The sequence below is a fragment of the Hylobates moloch genome, unplaced genomic scaffold, assembly GCF_009828535.3.
Source record: "Hylobates moloch isolate HMO894 unplaced genomic scaffold, HMol_V3 SCAFFOLD_5, whole genome shotgun sequence".
NCBI classification, from domain to species: Eukaryota; Metazoa; Chordata; class Mammalia; order Primates; family Hylobatidae; genus Hylobates; species Hylobates moloch.
The window spans coordinates 148,278,817-148,297,465 of record NW_026652280.1 but is presented as its reverse complement, the minus strand read 5'-3'; the positions used below and the strand labels follow the sequence as shown (position 1 = coordinate 148,297,465).

Genomic DNA, 18,649 nt, shown 5'->3' with positions numbered 1-18,649 from the left:
AGCTGCTTTGGCAACATTATTTCAGGCTTTACGAAATTCTGATCCTTACAAAATCTTGAAATGTTTCTGTCATGGGGAAAGACTTTATTTCTTGGCATTGCAAGCTCAGAGGACTGGCATGAGGATCAAGTAAGACTCTGTAAGTGAAAGGTCACTGAAAATTCTAATAGTACTACATAAATGTAAGAATTATCATCTCAATTCTGAATTTCAAATATTTAAAATCACCTATTTACTACAATCTAATGTCATTAAACTGCAGTTATATAAAAAGATTTGCTTATTGTTAAGTTATAAAAAGTTCAGAAAAGACAGAAAAAAAGTGAAAGCTGGCCATAAACTAGATCATAAATAGGAAGCAATCTTAAGTAGACTATCCTTCTTGCACATATCAGGTCAAATATTTTATTCCAATAATATTTTTTGTACTGTCCTTTTTTTTTTTTTTTTTTTTGAGACAGAGTCTCGCTCTGTCGCCCAGGCTGGAGTGCACTGGCATGATCTCGGCTCACTGCAAGCTCTGCCTCCCGGATTCATGCCATTCTCCTGCCTCAGCTTCCCAAATAGCTGGGACTACAGGCGCCTGCCACCACGCCTGGCTAATTTTTTGTAATTTTTAGTACAGAGGGGGTTTCTCCATATTAGCCAGGATGGTCTCGATCTCCTGACCTCGTGATCCTCGGCCTCCCAGAGTGCTGGGATTACAGGCGTGAGCCACCGCACCCAGCTCTGACCTTTCTTTCAATTCTGCCAAAGTAATGAAATAATACAAAGCTCCTAGCATTGTGTAACTATTTCTATTATTTTTTCTTAAAACTAGCATTGTCTTTCACTAAGATTCCTATTTTCTCCCTTATTTATAATAGTATGAATTCACTAACAATATTTGTATTATGCTCAAATCAAATAGCCTATGACGATAATGTGACTTGGTCAGACCTTTCCAAATAAGACAGTACGAGAAACGGAACCAGGACGGCCTCGTTACTTTTTGTAACACGTTTTTCTTAAAGGAAAAATAATCTGATTAAACTTAAAAATTCTCTACATCCACATATTTATTAAGCAAAAGGCCTAGAGATCGTTACAATAAAATTCACCCTCAATTTAAGTCTATGCTCCTGCCAGAATTTCACCCTCTGGCTCAATTTTCCAGGCCTAATACTGATTCTATGAGAATGTAAACTCCAACGGTACTTGAGTGCAAAACACCCAGGAAAATCTCATCGTCCAACAGCTCAACGTAAAACTCTGTAAATATTCAAATGAAGAGCGTTTTGTATACGAGAAATATAAGTAAAGGTCTGGGAAACCATACACTATGGATCTTTCATCCAAACAAAGGCTGCAGATGGACAGAAGGTTAAGGGGTAACCTCTTAGTCAAGATCAAACATTGGTCGAAGAAAAATTCCAGGGACGATGACACCTCGGTTTTTCCGTTCACAACAACAAATAACGGGGCCGACCCCCTCGACAGCGCCGCAAAGCGAAACCAGAACCCAGGAGCCAGCGCGCTGCAGGGCTTTCAGTCACCCATCGAGAGGGACTGGCAAGCCTGAGTGGGGAGACCAAGGAAGGGAGCAGAGCCCCCTTCTCTCGGGCTCACCTGCACCTCCCGCTTCCAGGGAAGAACCCCTGAGGACCCTTCCTCAAATCAACGACCGGTTCCCATCCTCCACCGACCGCTGACAAGGCGACCACTAGATTATCTCTGCAACGCAGAGCACCGAGGGGCCAAGGCCTTCTTCCCGCCCGCGCACCCACTGCCACCCAGGACCAAGAAAAAGAGGCTGCTGCAGCGGCCGCAGCCCCAGCGCGCGGAAGCGAGAACGGAGACCGGCCCCCGGACGCGAGCGAAACGCCCTTCGGCCCCGCGCCCCTCCCAGCAGCGCCGCGCTCACCTCCACGGCCTGGCCCGCGGGACCCGCCAGCGCGACCAACAACGGCCTGCAGCCGCACCTCCGCAAGCTCCTCTATTCCTTCTCAGCCCTCGGAGAGGAGCAGTGTCGCGTCAGGAGGGCCGGAAAACCGCCCCGCAGCGCTGCCCTCGGGGTGTCAGCCTCCTGAACCGGCCACTTCCCGCAGCAGCCGCAGCTCCTTCCGGTGTCTCCGGGGCCGCCGCAGGCGTCTCGGGCGGCAGGGGAGGTGGGGGCGGAGCCTCGATGGGAGCCCGCCCCAGGGGCGGGGCCACAGGAGCCAGGCCCAGGTGTGGGGACCCAGGCCAGCTCTCTGATCTGACTGCAAACTAACTGTAGAGGGTTATGTGCAGCAGTTTGAGGCTGTAAGCTTTTCTTTTTTCGTTTTTTACATGTTTTCTCCTCCTCTTTCACAGTCACACACTACGACTGTTATAAGGTCTTGTTTCGATGCATTACAAAAACTGCATTAAGGCTGGCCACTGAAGGGCCTCAGGTTTCCAAACTTGAGCAAAGAAATATTAGACTTAAGTTATCCCAATTCAACATTGTATTTCCTCCTCTCATCTGTCTTCCCCCAACTTCTTAGGACCTAGATTCTCTGAAAGCAATTATGTTTCCCTTTTCCACCTATGCAAAGAAGAAATTTATCTCACCATTTTCTCCTTAGGCTAAAATCAAGAGGATCAAATCAAATATTTATTGAAACCTTAGTATCTGCCTAATGCCTGGAGCATTGAAGGAGTCTTGCCTTCTAATTATGTAATCATTAAAATGCACTCGATTGAGGTTCAAATCTATGAATAAAAAAGGTTAAATTAATAAAAAATTGTTAAAATTGCCAGTTTCAGTCTGTCTCATGACATCTGACTTTTTGGTCTCCAAAATGGGAGCGTGTACCCAAGTATCATGCAAGATGCTCAATCTCCATTGGAATAGGTAGAAAATATAAAAGCTTCTACTTATTTTTATGGTAAAAATGAAATAAATTAACCATGATACAAAATTCTATGCAGGGATTGGCACTCAGGCCTCAATTTGCACCACAAATGATCGCCTATCCTCGGTTCACTGAGGAGAATAGAAATTTCACAGAATAGAAGTTTCACAGGCAGGCGCCATGGTTCATGCCTGTAATCCCAGCACTTTGGGAGGCCGAGGCGGGTGAATCACTTGAGTTCAAGATTAGCCTGGGCAACCTGGCAAAACGCCATTTCTACTAAAAATACAAAAATTAGCCAGGCATGGTGACGGGCACCTGTAGTCCTAGCTACTCAAGAGGCTAAGGGTGGAGGATCACTTGAGCCCAGGAATTTGAGGTTGCAGTGAGCCATGATTGTGCCACTGCACTTCAGCCTGGGTGACAAAGTGAGATATTCCCTGGAAAAAAAAAAAAAAAGATACCGTTAAGAGATGAAAAGTTGTCCACAGCCGGGCACAGAGCCTCACACCTGTAATCCCAGCACTTTGGGAGGCCGAGGCGGGTGGATTACCTGAGGTCAGGAGTTCAAGACCAGCCTGACCAATATGGTGAAACCCCCGTCACTACGAAAAATACAAAAATTAGCCAGGTGTGGTGGTGCATGCCTGTAATCCCAGCTACTCAGGAGGCTGAGGCAGGAGAATTACTTGAACCCAGGAGGCAGAGGTTGCAGTGAGCCAAGATAGAGCCACTGAACTCCAGCCAGGGCAACAGAGCAGGAGTCTGTCTCAAAAAAAAAAAAAAAAAACGTTGTCCACAGAGGAGATCTACAGAAGAAAAAAAAAGAAGAGAGACAGAGAGAGAAGAAAAGTTAGGCCAGCAAATAGAATTTATTTGAAATACATATAACTGAAAAGGGGCTCATCTACATATGTATTTCCAGAAATCAATTTTTAAAAAAACAGGCGACCAAACAGAAAAATAGACAAAAGTCACTTCCCCAGAAATTTTTCTATTGAAAATATATCAGGGGTATTCTGTTCTTACAGTGTCCTAGCAAATTCAATTCAGCCTCCAAGTCCCACCACCATCCTGCTTAGTAACCACGGTCCTATCTGGGCTTACCTGTCCTGGAGGAGTTCTAGGGCAGTGTCAAGAAGTTCTAGGGCAGGAAGACAACTGATAAGACTGTTCAAGATCACCAGGTGCGGTGGCTCACGCCTATAATCCCAGCACTTTGGGAGGCCCAGCTGGGCAGATCACCTGAGATCAGGAGTTTGAGACTAGTGCCTAGATAATAGTAGGTAAGTACTTCTCAGGTGGACACCAAGTGAAGTCCTTGCAGTGGACAAGTTCTCACGAAACAAATGCACTCTGATAGAATATAATACAATACCTCTCCCACTTTTAACTTCTGTGAATTCCTGCCTCCCACCCTTGGGTGTTTATCCTTTTATCCCACAGTCCAGATTGCTTATCTTTTACTTTTCTTCAAACAATATCTCCTGATGGCTTATAATGGCTTATAAGGAAGAACTCTATCATTAGGAAATAAATCAATCAACTTCCCCCTGAGAGAATAGATTATACATTCCAAAGTGTGGACACCCAGCTGAGTCACTGATTCTGGAGTAGAATTCTAGAGGGTGTGTGGACACCCAGCTGAGTCACACTGATTCTGGAACAGAATTCTAGAGGTGCCGTTCATGGAAAATATAATGTAAATAGTATGACTTAGAGTTGTGCATCAGGCCAGGTACTGAAGTCTCTTCTAATGAAAGGGAGAAAAAAGAAGAAATGAAGAGTAGGAAGAAAAAAAAGAAAAGAAGTCTCTTCTAATGAAAGGGAGAAAAAAGAAGAAATGAAGAGTAGGAAGAAAAAGAAGAAAAGAAGGAGAGATACAAACAGGGAGGGAGGAAGACAATTGAATGGTCATATCAAAAATAAATACCTTCTCATTTTTGTAACTGAGTAATGGCAAGTAAAAAATAGCAATGTAGAAAATATACATTCTGGTGCTTATGTACCTGAGACTAAATAAAGCTTTGTAAACGCTGTTTCCTTAGAGACCATTTTACAGATACTCCCAACCTCTATCCTTCATTCACCTGGCTAACTCCTACCTAGATATTCTGTTTAACATAGAACTCTTTACTCTATTATTTCCCATTTCAGCATCCTGCTTGCTTCCTTTAGAGAATGTATTATAATTTGTAATTATCTTAAATTTTTTGGTATACTTAATTTTTTGCCTGTCTCTCCTGAACTCCTCAATGGGAGCAGTGACTATTTATCTTATTCATAATATTCCCAAAGCCTAGCATTGAAGGACTCAAAAACTTGGCACTCAACTGGGGGTGGTTTTTTCCCCTGAGTGGATAGTTGGCAATGTTTCTGAAGAGGATTGGTGGGAGAAAGAATTAGTAACATTCCTTTGCATTGATATTACAAAAGAGTCCTAGACATCATTAATGCCACTATTGAGAAACTCTGATTTAAGCTGGGGCTTTAAAATATGTTTTTGGGCCGGGCACAGTGGCTCACGCTTGTAATCCCAGCACTTTGGAAGGCCGAGTTGGGTGGATCACCTGAGGTCAGGAGTTCGAGACCAGCCTGGCCAACATGGTGAAACCCCATCTCTATCAAAAATACAAAAATTAGCTGAGTGTGGTGGTGGGTACCTATAATCCCAGCTACTTGGGAGGCTGAGGCAGGAGAATCGCTTGAACTCGGGAGGTGGAGGTTGCAGTGAGCTGAGATGGCACCACTGCATTTCAGCCTGGGCAACAAGAGCAAAACTCTGTCTCAAAATAAAATAAAATACGTTTCTGAGCCAGGCGCAGTAGCTCATGCCTGTAATCCCAACACTTTGGGAGGCTGCGGCTGCTTGAGACCAGAGTTCAAGACCATCCTGGGCAACATGGCGAAACCCTGTCTCTACAAAAAATTGCAACAATTAGCCGGGCATGGTGGATTATGCCTGTAGTCCCAGCTACTATGGAGGATGAGGTGGGAGAATCACTTGAGCCCAGGAAATTAAGACTGCCATGAGCCATGACTGTGCCACCCCACTCCAGCCTGGGCAATAGGAGCGAGACCCTGTCTCTCAAAAAACAAAAACAAGAACAAAAACAAAAAAAAAGAAAGAAAGAAAAGAAAAAAAGAAAAATATATTTTAAAAGAAATCTTAGGCAAAGCATTTTTGCTTTTCCACTCACTGTCACATAATTAAAAAGTCCACCAGGCCAGGTATGTTGGCTCATGCCCATAATTCAGCACTTTTTGAAGCCAAGGTGGGAGGATCAGTTGAGCCCAGGATTTCGAGACCAGCCTGGTTAACAAAGTGAAATTCTGTCTCTACAAAAAATTTTAAAAAATAATACCAGGATATGACGGCAGGTGCCTGTAGTACAGCTACTCCAGAGGCTGAGGCAGGAGGATCCCTTGAGCCCAGGAGTTCGAGGCTGCAGTGAGTGAGCTATAATCGTGCCACTGTACTCCAGCTTGGTGACAGAGCAAGATCCTCTCTGTCAGAAAAAAAAAAAAGTCCTCCAGTAATTTTCTAGTAATAAAAAAAATGGCCTTTTGCCCCTAGTATTAGAAAAAAATCCTGTCCAGTGCAATATCAAAAATTCTCTGCCACTTCCTCTACCTTGTTCTCCCTTCTCCCTGGCTTATTGGCTTTCTGTTTTGTGCCCCTCCACAGTTGGAGAAGACAAGAACAGAAAGGATCTTTCCGGACTGACACAGTTTTAGCAGTCAGTGGCTTTTGGGTGTGGCTGAGGTCTGAAGCTGAATCCTTCTCTCACGGAGTCCATCACTGGAACCCTCATCTACAGTCTCTTGGCTCAGCAATTCATCTTCTAGATGGCCACCTATGACCTAGTCCTTAGTCCCGTGATTTCCAGGGATCCTCTCACCCAAACCGACAGTCCTTTAGGACAGCCACTTTCAAGGTGACCCAGTCCAAATCTCTTACATGAGGTTCTCAGTCCACAAAAAGGATACAAGTATCTTGCACAGAAGTGTGAACTGTTCTCAATCAGCCCTATATGCATTTTGTGTGTGTGTGAAAGTTTCGCTGCAGTGCAGTGGCACAATCCTGGTTCACTGCAACATCTGCCTCCTGGGTTCAAGTGATTCTCCTGCCTCAGACTCCCGAGTAGCTGGGACTACAGGCGGGCACTACCATGCCCAGCTAATTTTTGTATTTTTTTTTTTTTTTTTAGCAGAGATGGGGTTTCGTCATTGTTGGCCACGCTGGTCTTGAACTCCTGACCTCAAGTGATCTGCCTGCCTCAGCCTCCCAAAGTGCTGGGATTACCGGCATGAGCCTCCACACCCAGCCCCTATATGCATCTTCTGCTCAGAGGCAGCCTCAGCCTCTTGATTTAGAACTTTTCAAATGTACATCAGTTATCAGATATCATCTCTGTAAGATTCAAGGGGCACATCTCATCTTTTCCAAATGGTCCTCTTGAAGCCCCTCAGACTTGGCTTGAGATGAGAGTGAAGCACCTATTTCCCCACCCATCATAAAGGTATCTTAACTTAAGATGTGTAATTTGGCACTGACATTTGAAGTCTCTGCCAAGAATCTGTTATCATCTGTTCACTCTTAGAGTAACGATTCAGGTTACCCTAGCTCAAAGTTTCTAAAAAATGACGTGACATTGACATTTTGGATTAAATAATTCTTTGTTGTGGAGGGTGGTTCCTGTGCACTGGAGGATGTTTAGCAGCATCTTTAGTCTTTACCTACTAGATCCCAGTAGCACCTCCTCCAGTGATAACAAAGAAAAACGTCTCCAAACATTGCCAAAAGTCAACCAAGGGGCAAAATCACCCCCAGTTGAGAATTGTACTCTAGTTTAGGCTAGTGCTTCTCAGAGTTTTCTTAGATTATCAGATCAGGTCATTTAGAAAATTATAATACATTGGGATCAATAGACAAGGATGCTTGCTGTTAGAGGTTTCCAGCAGGGATCACTGCCTTGGCATACCTGTAATCCACTTGAAGCCCATAGGTGAACTGGGATACAGAATTTGGATGCTCTGCAAAAAGGAGGTTTACTGGCTTATAGAATCCAAGGAATGATAGCTAGAACCAGGGACTCAAACATTGCAAGGGCTTTCTAATGATCTCTTTACCATTCCCTTTTTTTTTTTTTTTTTTTTTTTTTTTTGAGGCAGGGTATCGCTGTGTCACCCAAACTGAAGTGCAGTGGCACAATCATGGCTTACTGTAGCCTTGACCTCCTGGGTTCAAGCAATCTTCTCGTCTCAGCCTCCCAAGAAGCTTGGATTACAAGTGCACTCCACCATGCCTGGCTTATTTTTGTATTTTTTATAGAGATGAGTTTTCGCCATGTTGGCGCAGGCTGGTTTCATACTCCTGGGCTCAAGTGATCTGCCTGCCGTGGCCTCCCAAAGTGCTGGGATTACAGGTGTGAGCCACAGTACCTGGCCCATCACTCACTTTCTAATTTGCCATCTTACAGTTTTCTCCAAAAGCAGAGTTCCCAGTTTAAAAAAAAATCCCAAAGAATGGATTTACTATCTTCACCTGGGTCCAGTGCCTGTCCAAGAGCATTCAGCCAGAGGGTCAGGGTCATGGAAGAACAGGGCAGCTTCCATGACAATCAAGTAGATGAATGGAAGACACAATATCATAGATAGCCAATACTGGCTTACAGGCCAAGAAAAATTTCTTACTTGGCCCACCTTGCACTGCCAAAGTGCTAGGATTATAGATGTAAGTCACTGTGCCTCGCTGAACACAGGCCTTCTTTTGGAGTAGCACAGCATTCTCATGACTACTGAGGCAATGCAGTGAAAATATGCTCTAGGTCATTTTCCAGCTTCAGATCTCCAGATTTTACCATTTTCACAATCTTTTCAAGCCTCAATTTCTTGATCTTAAAAATGGCAATACTTTTTCTGATAACAGCTTTATTGAGATATATTCACATACCATACAATTCATCAATTTAAAGTCTACACCTCAATGGTTTTCAAGTGTACACTTCCAGAGGAGGAGAGACATTTTTGACAGAGGGAGAAGCATAGGCAAAGGCACATCAGCAAGAAAGAATATACTGCAATTGGGAACTTACAAGGGGTCAGTATTGCTAAGTAAAGATTGAGAGCAGGGGATAGGGGAAAAGAGAGTAGACAAGAGAGGCAGATCATAAGTGGCCTTGTCTGCTAAGTAGTTTTTCTTCTAAGGATACGAGTAACTTTGGGAAAGGAAGCAACACGATGAGATTTATGTATTGGATTACTTGGATGGTAATGACTGACATAGAGTAGAGGCAGGCTACTTATTGTAGAATCCAGACGCGGGAGGGTAAGGGCTTAGCAGTGGAGATGGTAATGAGAGTTACTTAGGAGTCTAAAATAACAGACTTTTAATTGACTACATGGGAGATGGAGCCTAGGAAGGCTCCTCTGTACAGATCCTCTAAATTCTTACCTGGGTTATTTTAATAGCTTCCTCACATGTCTTTCCGACTCTATTCTCATTCTCCTTTAGTCCAATGCCATACTTCTAAACATAACTTTCTAAAACTTATATCTAGTCATGTAAGTCTTCAGTGACTCTTCCCTGCCCCCAAAGAGTTTTTTTCTCACCAAGGTCCTAGGATGAGACAAATAAGTTGCCTAGAATGCAATATCTAAGAACCCTATATTTGCAAGAACCAGCAAATACTTCTAACTGTATGCCCTAGGTACCTTGCTTGCTTCCTAGGTCCTCATGGCCTTAGTTTGACCCAAATTTACTCCACCTACCTAGTATTTTGCTATGCCCAATCAAATACCCTGTCCTCAAGCTACTCTAACTTACATTTCATTTTTCTGAAAGGCAAAACGTTTGCTTGTGCCTCTCCTACTTAGCACAACTTTACTTATACAGGGAATGCCTTTTCTCTCAAAAGCGAACTCCATTCATCCTTTAAAGGGACACCTTCTGGGGCAGCCACGTCCAACCCTTTGAACGCAACAACTTTTTTGCTGATCCATGGTGGTGGACATCATGAAAATTATGCATGGAACTTTTTTTTTTTTTTGAGACAGAGTTTCACTCTTGTTGCCCAGGTTGGACTGCAATGGCGAGGTCTCGGCTCACTGCAACCTCTGCCTCCCGGGTTCAAGCGATTCTCCTGCCTCAGCCTCCCGAGTAGCTGTGATTACAGGCGCCCACCATCACACCCAGATAATTTTTTTTTATATTTTAGTAGAGACAGGGTTTTACCATATTGGCCAGGCTGGTCTCTAACTCCTGACCTCAGGTGATCCACCCGCCGCAGCCTCCCAAAGTGCTGGGATTACAAGCGTGAGCCACTGCATCTGGCCTTCATGGAACATTTTTTTATTTTTTATTTTTTTAGCTCATCAGCTATCATTAGTGTTAGTATATTTTATGTACGGCCCAAGGCCATTCTTTTTCCAGTGTGGCCCAGGGAAGCCAAAGGAATGGACACCTGTGTCCTAGGGGAAGCCTCTTCTGACTTTTCTGTGCTGTGTGGGCCTTTCTTTGCATTCTGTACCATGTTCCTTAGTGATTATTACTGCTGCTTGATTATACAATATACATTGTAATGTCATTATTACACGTAGCAGTGATTTGTTCACTTTTCCATTTCCTGAACCAAGCTGTGGGCAGGAATTTTTCTTGCTCATTCTAGTATTTCCAGCTTTCAGCACACTACAAGGCACAATGTAAGAAATGAACAAATCAATAAACCTATTTCTGAAAAAGACGAATGAATGGGAAAATATGAAAGAATTACAAGATATATTTTTTAACTTAGAGAAGCAGTAATTTTCTTGTACTTCTCAAAATTTCCATCATTTAAATATATACACAGCAGATGCAGCTGTTTTTAAAAAATAAGTTTAGAAATGACACACGGTTTTCTAGAGTTTTGAAGTCATAAGATTTTTTAGAAATGCAAAATATGAACTCTTGTTTCCCGGTAGTTTAATTTAAATTTTATGTTCTTTATGTTAAAGTAACTTTAGAATAAACTTATTTGCCTAAACTCTTACTTGAAAAATCTCTGTGATGTCTATTAGTTATTTTACATTTTGATGTAAATACCTTCCAATAGAACACAGGTGTCTCTCTCTCTCTCTCTCTCTTTGAAAAAGGGTCAAACCAGGAGGATAACTTGAGGTCAGGAGTTCGAGACCAGCCTGGCCAACATGGAGAAAGATCAGCCTGGCCAACATGGAGAAACCCTGTCTGTACTAAAAAATACAAATATTAACCGGGCATGGTGGCATGTACCTGCAGTCCCAGCTACTCAAGAGGCTCAGGCGGGAGGATTGCTTGAGCCCAGAAGGCAGACATTGCAGAGAGCTGAGATTACATCACCGCACTACAGCCTAGGTGATAGAAGGAAACTCCGTCTCAAAAATAAATAAGTAAATAAATAAAAATAAACAATAAAAATAAAAAATAAATAAATTTTTAGAACATTTTCACCATTCCCAAAAGAGACCCTGTACCCTTCAGCTGTCTTTCCGCTTTAATTCCACTTTAATTTAATTAAATCCACTTTAATTTCCGCTCAACTCTCCCAGCTCTAGGCAATCACTATGCTGCTTCCTCTTTGTATAGATTTGGCTATTCTGGACATTGCATATCATTAGAACTATATATAATATACGGTCTTTGTAACAGGCTTTTTTTTTTTTTTTTGAGACAGAGTCTCCCTCTGTCTTCCAGGCTGGAGTGCAGTGGTGCAATCTTGGCTCACTGCAACCTCCACCTCCTGAGTTCAAGCCATTCTCCTGCCTCAGCCTCCCAAGTAGCTGGGACTACAGGTGCACGCCACCATGCCCGACTAATTTTTGTATTTTTAGTAGAGATGGGGTTTCACCATGTTGACCAGGCTGGTCTTGAACTCCTAACCTCAAATGATCTGCCCACCTCCACCTCCCAAAGTGCTGGGATTACAGGCGTGGGCCACCATGCCCTGCCTGACAGGCTTCTTTACTTAACATAATGTTTTTAAGATTTGTCCATGTTATAACATTTATCAGTTCGTCATTCCTTTTTATGACCAAATAATATTACATGAATATATCACATTTTATTTATTCATTCATCAGTTGATGGACATTTGAGTTGTTTCGACTTTTTGGCCATTAAGAATAATGCTGTGGCAGGGCGTGGTGGCTCATGCCTGTAATCCCAGCACTTTGGGAGGCCGAGGTGGGTGGATCATGAGGTCAGGAGATCGAGACCATCCTGGCTAACACGGTGAAAACCTGTCTCTACTAAAAACACAAAAACAAAATGAGCCAGGCATGGTGGTAGGCGCCTATAGTCCCAGCTACTCGGGAGGCTGACACGGGAGAATGGCGTGAACCCGGGAGGCAGAGCTTGCAGTGAGCCGAGATTGCACCACTGCTCTCTAGCCTGGGCAACAGAGTGAGACTCTATCTCAAAAAAAAAAGAAAGAAAATGCTGCTAGGCCAGGCACGGTGTCTCACGCCTGTAATCCCAGCACTTTGGGAGGCCCAGGCTGGAGGATCACTTGAGGCGAGGAGTTTGAGACCAGCCTGGCCAACATGGTGAAACCCACTCTCTACTAAAAATACAAAAATTAGCTGGCATGATGGCGAGTGCCTGTAATCCCAGCTACTCGTGAGGCTGAGATGGAAGAATCACTTGGGCCTGGGAAACAGAGGTTGCAGTGAGCCGTGATCGTGCCACTGCACTCCAGCCTGGGTGACACAGTGAGACTATGTCTCAAAAAAAAAAAAAAAAAAGAATAATGCTGCTATGCATATTCATGTACAAGTTTTGGTATGAATGTATGTTTCATTTCTCTTGGGTATTACCTAGGAGTAGAATTGCTGGACCATATGATAACTCTATAGTTAACGTTTTGAGGAACTGAATCTGTAGTATTTGGATATGTACATACAACTATACTCTGAATAGATGTTTTCAATTAGCATCTAAAACCATACTTTGAGTTCTAGATGCCTTGGTTAGCTTAGTTCTGACTCATAGAAGGGTCCTGTAAAGTACTTTCAGAGGGTAATGAGACTAAAGCTATAATGGCCAATATGTGACCTATAGCATTGTATGTATTTTAAAGGAGGCCCCCAGGTATTTCTGGGGACTGCCAAGTTTTTGCAGTTAATAGAAAAAGTAATTGGAGCTACAAATTACCTAAAAGTGTTCATCTACTTAGGTAATATAATTGCTTTTACATCCTCAATATGCTAGACTTCTTTCTTCAGGCTTAATGTCGTCACTTGATAAATGTTGTTTCCACTAATCAATCATTCATGAAGTACATTGGCCACATATTGTTTCAGATGGAATGAGCAGTGACCCTAACTATTCTTTGTTTGTTTGTTTGTTTGTTTGTTTGTTTTTGAGACAGAGTCTCGCTGTGTCGCCCAGGCTGGAGTGCAGTGGCGCGATCTCGGCTCACTGCAAGCCCCCCCTCCCGGGTTCCCGCCATCCTCCTGCCTCAGCCTCCCGAGTAGCTGGGACTACAGGTGCCCGCCAACACACCCGGCTAATTTTTTGTATTTTTAGTAGAGACGGAGTTTCACGGTGTTAGCCAGGACGGTCTCAATCTCCTGACCTCGTGATCAGCCCGTCTCGGCCTCCCAAAGTGCTGGGATTACAGGCGTGAACCACCACGCCCGGCCGACCCTAAATATTCTAAATAAAATATCAGATATACCCAACCAGTGCAATTAAATCTGACTTTGGTGCTGGGCACGGTGGCTCACGACTGTAATCCCAGCACTTTGGGAGGCCGAGGTGGGCAGATCACTTGAAGTCAGGAGTTTGAGATCAGCCTGGCCAACATAGTGAAACCCGTCTCTACTAAAAATACAAAAATTAGGGCCGGGTGCGGTGGCTCATGCCTGTAATCCCAGAACTTTGGGAGGCCAAGGGGGGCAGATCACTAGGTCAGGAGATCAAGACCATCCTGGCTAACATGGTGAAACCCCGTCTCTACTAAAAATACAAAAAATTAGCTAGGCATGGTGGCAGACGCCTGTAGTCCCAGCTACTCCGGAGGCCGAGGCAAGAGAATGGCGTGAACCCGGGAGGAGGAGCTTGCAGTGAGCCGAGACCACGCCACTGCACTCCAGCCTAGGCGACAGAGCGAGACTCCGTCTCAAAAAAAAAAAAAGAAAGAAAAAGAAAAGAAAGAAAAATTAGCTGGACGTGGCGGCATGAGCCTGTAGTCCCAGCTACTTGGGAGGCTGAGGAAGGAGAATCACTTAAACCCAGGGGGTGGAGGTTGCAGTGAGCCAAGATTGTGCCACTGCACTCCAGCCTGGGTGACAGAGTGAGCGAGACTCTATCTAAATAAATAAATAAAAATAAGTCTGACTTTGGTACCTTCTGCATGTGGCTCACTCCTAAATGCTGGCTCTTTTCTTGTCCCTTTTGTATGTTCCTCAATGACTGTCTCCTTTGCTAGGGACCTCTTATTGTTTCATTCCCCAACCCTGTACAAAAAAAACCTGTGGCTGACCATTTAGATGGTCAATTTAAACCTGGTTTGAAGATACAACCTTCTAATATAATTCAAGCCTAGCTACATTCTGTGACACTCATATGGTCCACGGGAAAATTTTTCTTGCAAAGTTGCAAGTACAGGCACCTTCTGTTGTAGGCCTCTCTGTCTCTCTGTTCTGCCATCAAAGGCTTCTCTAGATAGTCTACTGCGTTTAGACTTTTCCAGGTAACATAAATTCCAGGGCACAGAGTCAACTTGTCTGAATTTCTTAAAGTTCCTTTACTTGGCTTGAGGTGGAGATAGTGTGGGATAAGCACTCTCTTCTTCTCACTCCTGGGGAAGGGGAACAGAAATGCACAGCACTCCAGAAAACTGTCTCCTAGGCTTTTTTTTTTTTTTTTTGAGACAGGGTTTGGCTCTGTCACCCAGGCTGGAGTACAGTAGTACGATCTTGGATCACTGCAACCTCCATCTCCTGGGCTCATGCCATCACCCTCCCATGTCATCCTCCCACTGCAACCTCCCGAGTAGCTGACACTACAGGTGTGCCCAACCACACCCAGCTAGTTTTTGCATTTTTATAGGGACTGGTTTTCATCATGTTGCCCAAGCCGGTCTTGAATTCCTGGGCTCAGAGTGATCCACCCGCCTGAGCCTCCCAAAGTGCTGGGACTACAGGCATGAGCCACCAAGCCTGGCCCTTCCAGGCATGTTTATTCTACAATCTTCTTTCATCAATCCTGACATATCATTTCTGGGAGGTGTGTGAGAACTGAGGATTGCTAAACTGGCTTCACAGTCTTCCAGCATGTCCTATGGGGATGGTGTGGCATCCTCTTTTAGAATGCTCAGGGTACTTCACATTTATTTTTCTCAGCTTTGGAGCCCTGTTAAAAGATGCACTGAAGCATCTCATTTAATATGCCATATATCTTAGAAATATGTGCCAGGATTGTTCTATGTTCTTTTTTTTTTTTTTTTTAAGGTGTGCACTTTTATTCAACTGGTCTCAAGTCAGTATACAGGTAAGCCCTGGCTGTCTCCACCCACTCCCAGGGAGACCAAAAGCCTTCATACATCTCAAGTTGGGGGACACAAAAGGGGGCCATGATGGCTGATCATTCAAAATAAAACAAAATAAAAAAGTATTAAGGCAAAGATTAAAAAAATTTTGCAGCAGGGCACAGTGGCCCACGCCTGTAATCCCAGCACTTTGGGAGGCCGAGGTGGGCAGATCACAAGGTCAGGAGATCGAGACCATCCTGGCTAACACAGTGAAACCCCGTCTCTACTAAAAATACAAAAAATTAGCTGGGCGTGGTGGCGGGTGCCTGTAGTCCCAGCTACTCGGGAGGCTGAGGCAGGAGAAGCGCGTGAACCTGGGAGACGGAGCTTGCAGTGAGCCGAGATCGCACCACTGCACTCCAGTCTCAGCGACAGAGCGAGACTCCATCTTAAAAAAAAAAAAAATTTGCATTACATAATTTACATGATAGCAATGCTATCACTTCCCCTGTGTGGACTCAGGAGAGGACTGGGCCGTTCTCCTCAGAGAGAAGTGGGGTGACTTTTAGGAGGGCAAAGGACTTCCTGTAACAATGCATCTCACGATATTTGGAATGACTATTGAAAAAAAGAACAATGTGGCCGGGCGCGGTGGCTCAAGCCTGTAATCCCAGCACTTTGGGAGGCCGAGGCGGGTGGATCACGAGGTCAGGAGATCGAGACCATCCTGGCTAACACGGTGAAACCCCGTCTCTACTAAAAAATACAAAAAAATTAGCCGGGCGTGTTGGTGGGCGCCTGTGGTCCCAGCTACTCGGGAGGCTGAGGCAGGAGAATGGCGTGAATCCAGGAGGTGGAGGTTGCGGTGAGCCGAGATCGCACCACCGCACTCCAGCCTGGGGGACAGAGAAAGACTCCGTCTCAAAAAAAAAAAAGAAAAAGAAAAAAGAAAAAAAGAACAATGTACAATCAAAGTCCTCCGCCACATTGTAGAACTTTGGGGGATGCTCACTCCAGCCAACTACTCTCACCTTCACCGTTCCAGTTTTAAAATCCTGAGTCAAGCCACCCCCTCAAAAAAAATAAAAATAAAAATAAGCCATGCCAATCTCATCTTGTTTTCTGTGCAAGTTAGCTTTGGTCAAGAAAGAGTATAACGCGACTAAGTAAAAGTCCACCTAGAAGCATTTCCGGTGGACAATGGAGGGGCTGGGGGGCTGGACTAATCGTATTCCTGCTTGCTGATCCACATCTGCTGGAAGGTGGACAGCGAGGCCAGGATGGAGCCACTGATCCACATGGAGTATCTACTCTGGGGAGGAGCAATGATCTTGATCTCCATCGTGCTGGGCACCAGGGTGGTGATCTCCTTCTGCATCCTGTCAGCGATGCCAGAGTACATGGTAGTGCCGCCAGACAGCACTGTGTTAGCGTAGAGGCCTTTGCAGATATGCACGTCACACTTCATGATGGAGTTGAAGGTAGTTTCTTGGATGCCACAGGATTCCATGCCCAGGAAGGAAGACTGGAAGAGCACCTTGGGGCAGTGGAACCGCTCCTTGCCGATAGTGATGACCTGGCTGTCGGGCAGCTAGTAGCTCTTCTCCAGGGAGGAGCTGGAGGCTGCCGTGGCCATCTCCTGATCCAAGTCCAGGGTGACGTAGCACAGCTTCTCCTTGACGCCATGCATGATTTCCCACTGGGCGGTGGTGATGAAGCTGTAATGGCGCTCCATGAGGATCTTCATGAGGTAATCAGTCAGGTCCTGGTCAGCCAGGTCCAGAAACAGGGTGGCCTGGAGGAGGGCCTACCCCTCGTAGATGGGCACAGTGTGGGTGACCCCGTCGCTGGAGTCCATCACGATGTGGCCAGAGGTGTACAGGGACAGCACGGCCTGGATGGCCATGTACATGGCTGGGGTGTTGAAGGTCTCAAACATGATCTGGGTCATCTCCTCGTGATTGGCCTTGGAGTTCAGGGGGGCCTCAGTCAGTACTACAGGTGCTCCTTGGAGCCACACACAGCTCATTGTAGAAGTTGTGGTGCCAGATCTTCTCCATGTCATCCCAGTTGGTGATGATGCTGTGCTCTATGGGGTACTTCAGGGTCAGGATACCTCTCTTGCTGTGGGCCTCATCACCCTCGTAGGAGTCCTTTTGACCCATGCCCACCATCACACAGATGTGGACAGGCAGCGGAGCTCTGGGCTCGTGGGGTGGACGCGGTCTTAGCAGTCTGTTCTACGTTCTTAACCTTTTTTTTTTTTATAGACCTCTTGGCTTTCTGGTAGAGTCTGGGACCCCCTTTTCAAAGTAATGCTTCTATGTGTATAAAACAAATACATGGGATTACAAGGTAAACCAACTATATTGAAATAAAGTTGCCTCCTTGGATCCTATGGAGGTCCAGGTACTCAAGTTAAAAATTTCCATAAGAGCTGGGTGCGGTGGCTCGCACCTGTAATCCTAGCACTTTGGGAGGCCAAGGCAGGCGGATTGCCTGAGTTCAGGAGTCTGAGAACAGCCCAGGCAACACAGTGAAACCCTGTCTCTACTAAAATACAAAAAATTAGCTGGGCATGGCGGCATGCACCTGTAGTCTCAGCTACTTGGGAGGCTGAGGCAGGAGAATTGCTTGAACCCGGGAGGTGGAGGTTGCAGTGAGCTAAGATCGTGCTACTGCATTCCACCCTGGGCAACAGAGCGAGACTTCGTCTCAAAAAAAAAAAAAAAAATTTCCATAAGATTCTTAGGCTGGAGAGCAGCGGCGTGACCTTGGCTCACTGCAACCTCTGCCTCCTGGATTCAAGCGATTCTCCTACCTCAGCCTCCCCAGTAGCTGGAATCACAGGCACGCACCACCACATCTGGCTAATTTTGTATTTTTAGTACAGATGGGGTTTCACCATGTTGACCAGACTGGTCTCGAGCTCCTAACCTCAAAAGATCTGCTCACCTCGGCCTCCAGGTGTGAGCCACAGTGCCAGGCCTATATTTGTCTTTCTAACATGCCAGGAGGGGATTGAGACATGAAAAGGGTAAGTACCTTGCCGAAGACCACTGTGACATAAAAAATACGTATTTGGGCCAGGCACGGTGTCTCACACCTATAATCCCAACATTTTGGGAGGCTGAGGCGGGAGGATCCCGTGAGCCCAGGAGTTTGAGACCAGGCCCTGGCAACATAGGGAGACATTGTCTCTATTAAAATTTTAAAAATTAACTGGGCATGGTGGCAAGTGCCTGTAGTCCCGGCTACTCAGAAGATTGAAGCAGGAAGATCACTTGAGCCCAG

General features: G+C 45.1%; 1 protein-coding gene and 1 pseudogene across 3 annotated transcripts in view; both read right to left on the bottom strand.

Annotated features, from left to right (window-relative positions):
* USP33 (ubiquitin specific peptidase 33) overlaps positions 1-18,649 on the bottom strand; it is an 86,017-nt gene that overhangs the window by 62,820 nt on the left and 4,548 nt on the right. For 2 of the 3 annotated variants that reach the window (XM_032155527.2, XM_032155529.2), the window contains exon 1: positions 1,904-2,127. The exons of the other annotated variant lie outside the window; for it this stretch is intronic. The gene's annotated coding sequence lies outside the window, so the exon portion shown is untranslated. Of the gene's footprint in view, positions 1-1,903; positions 2,128-18,649 lie in introns of those variants that run through there. 3 annotated transcript variants of the gene reach the window in all.
* On the bottom strand, positions 16,534-17,600 carry LOC116469864 (actin, cytoplasmic 2-like; annotated as a pseudogene).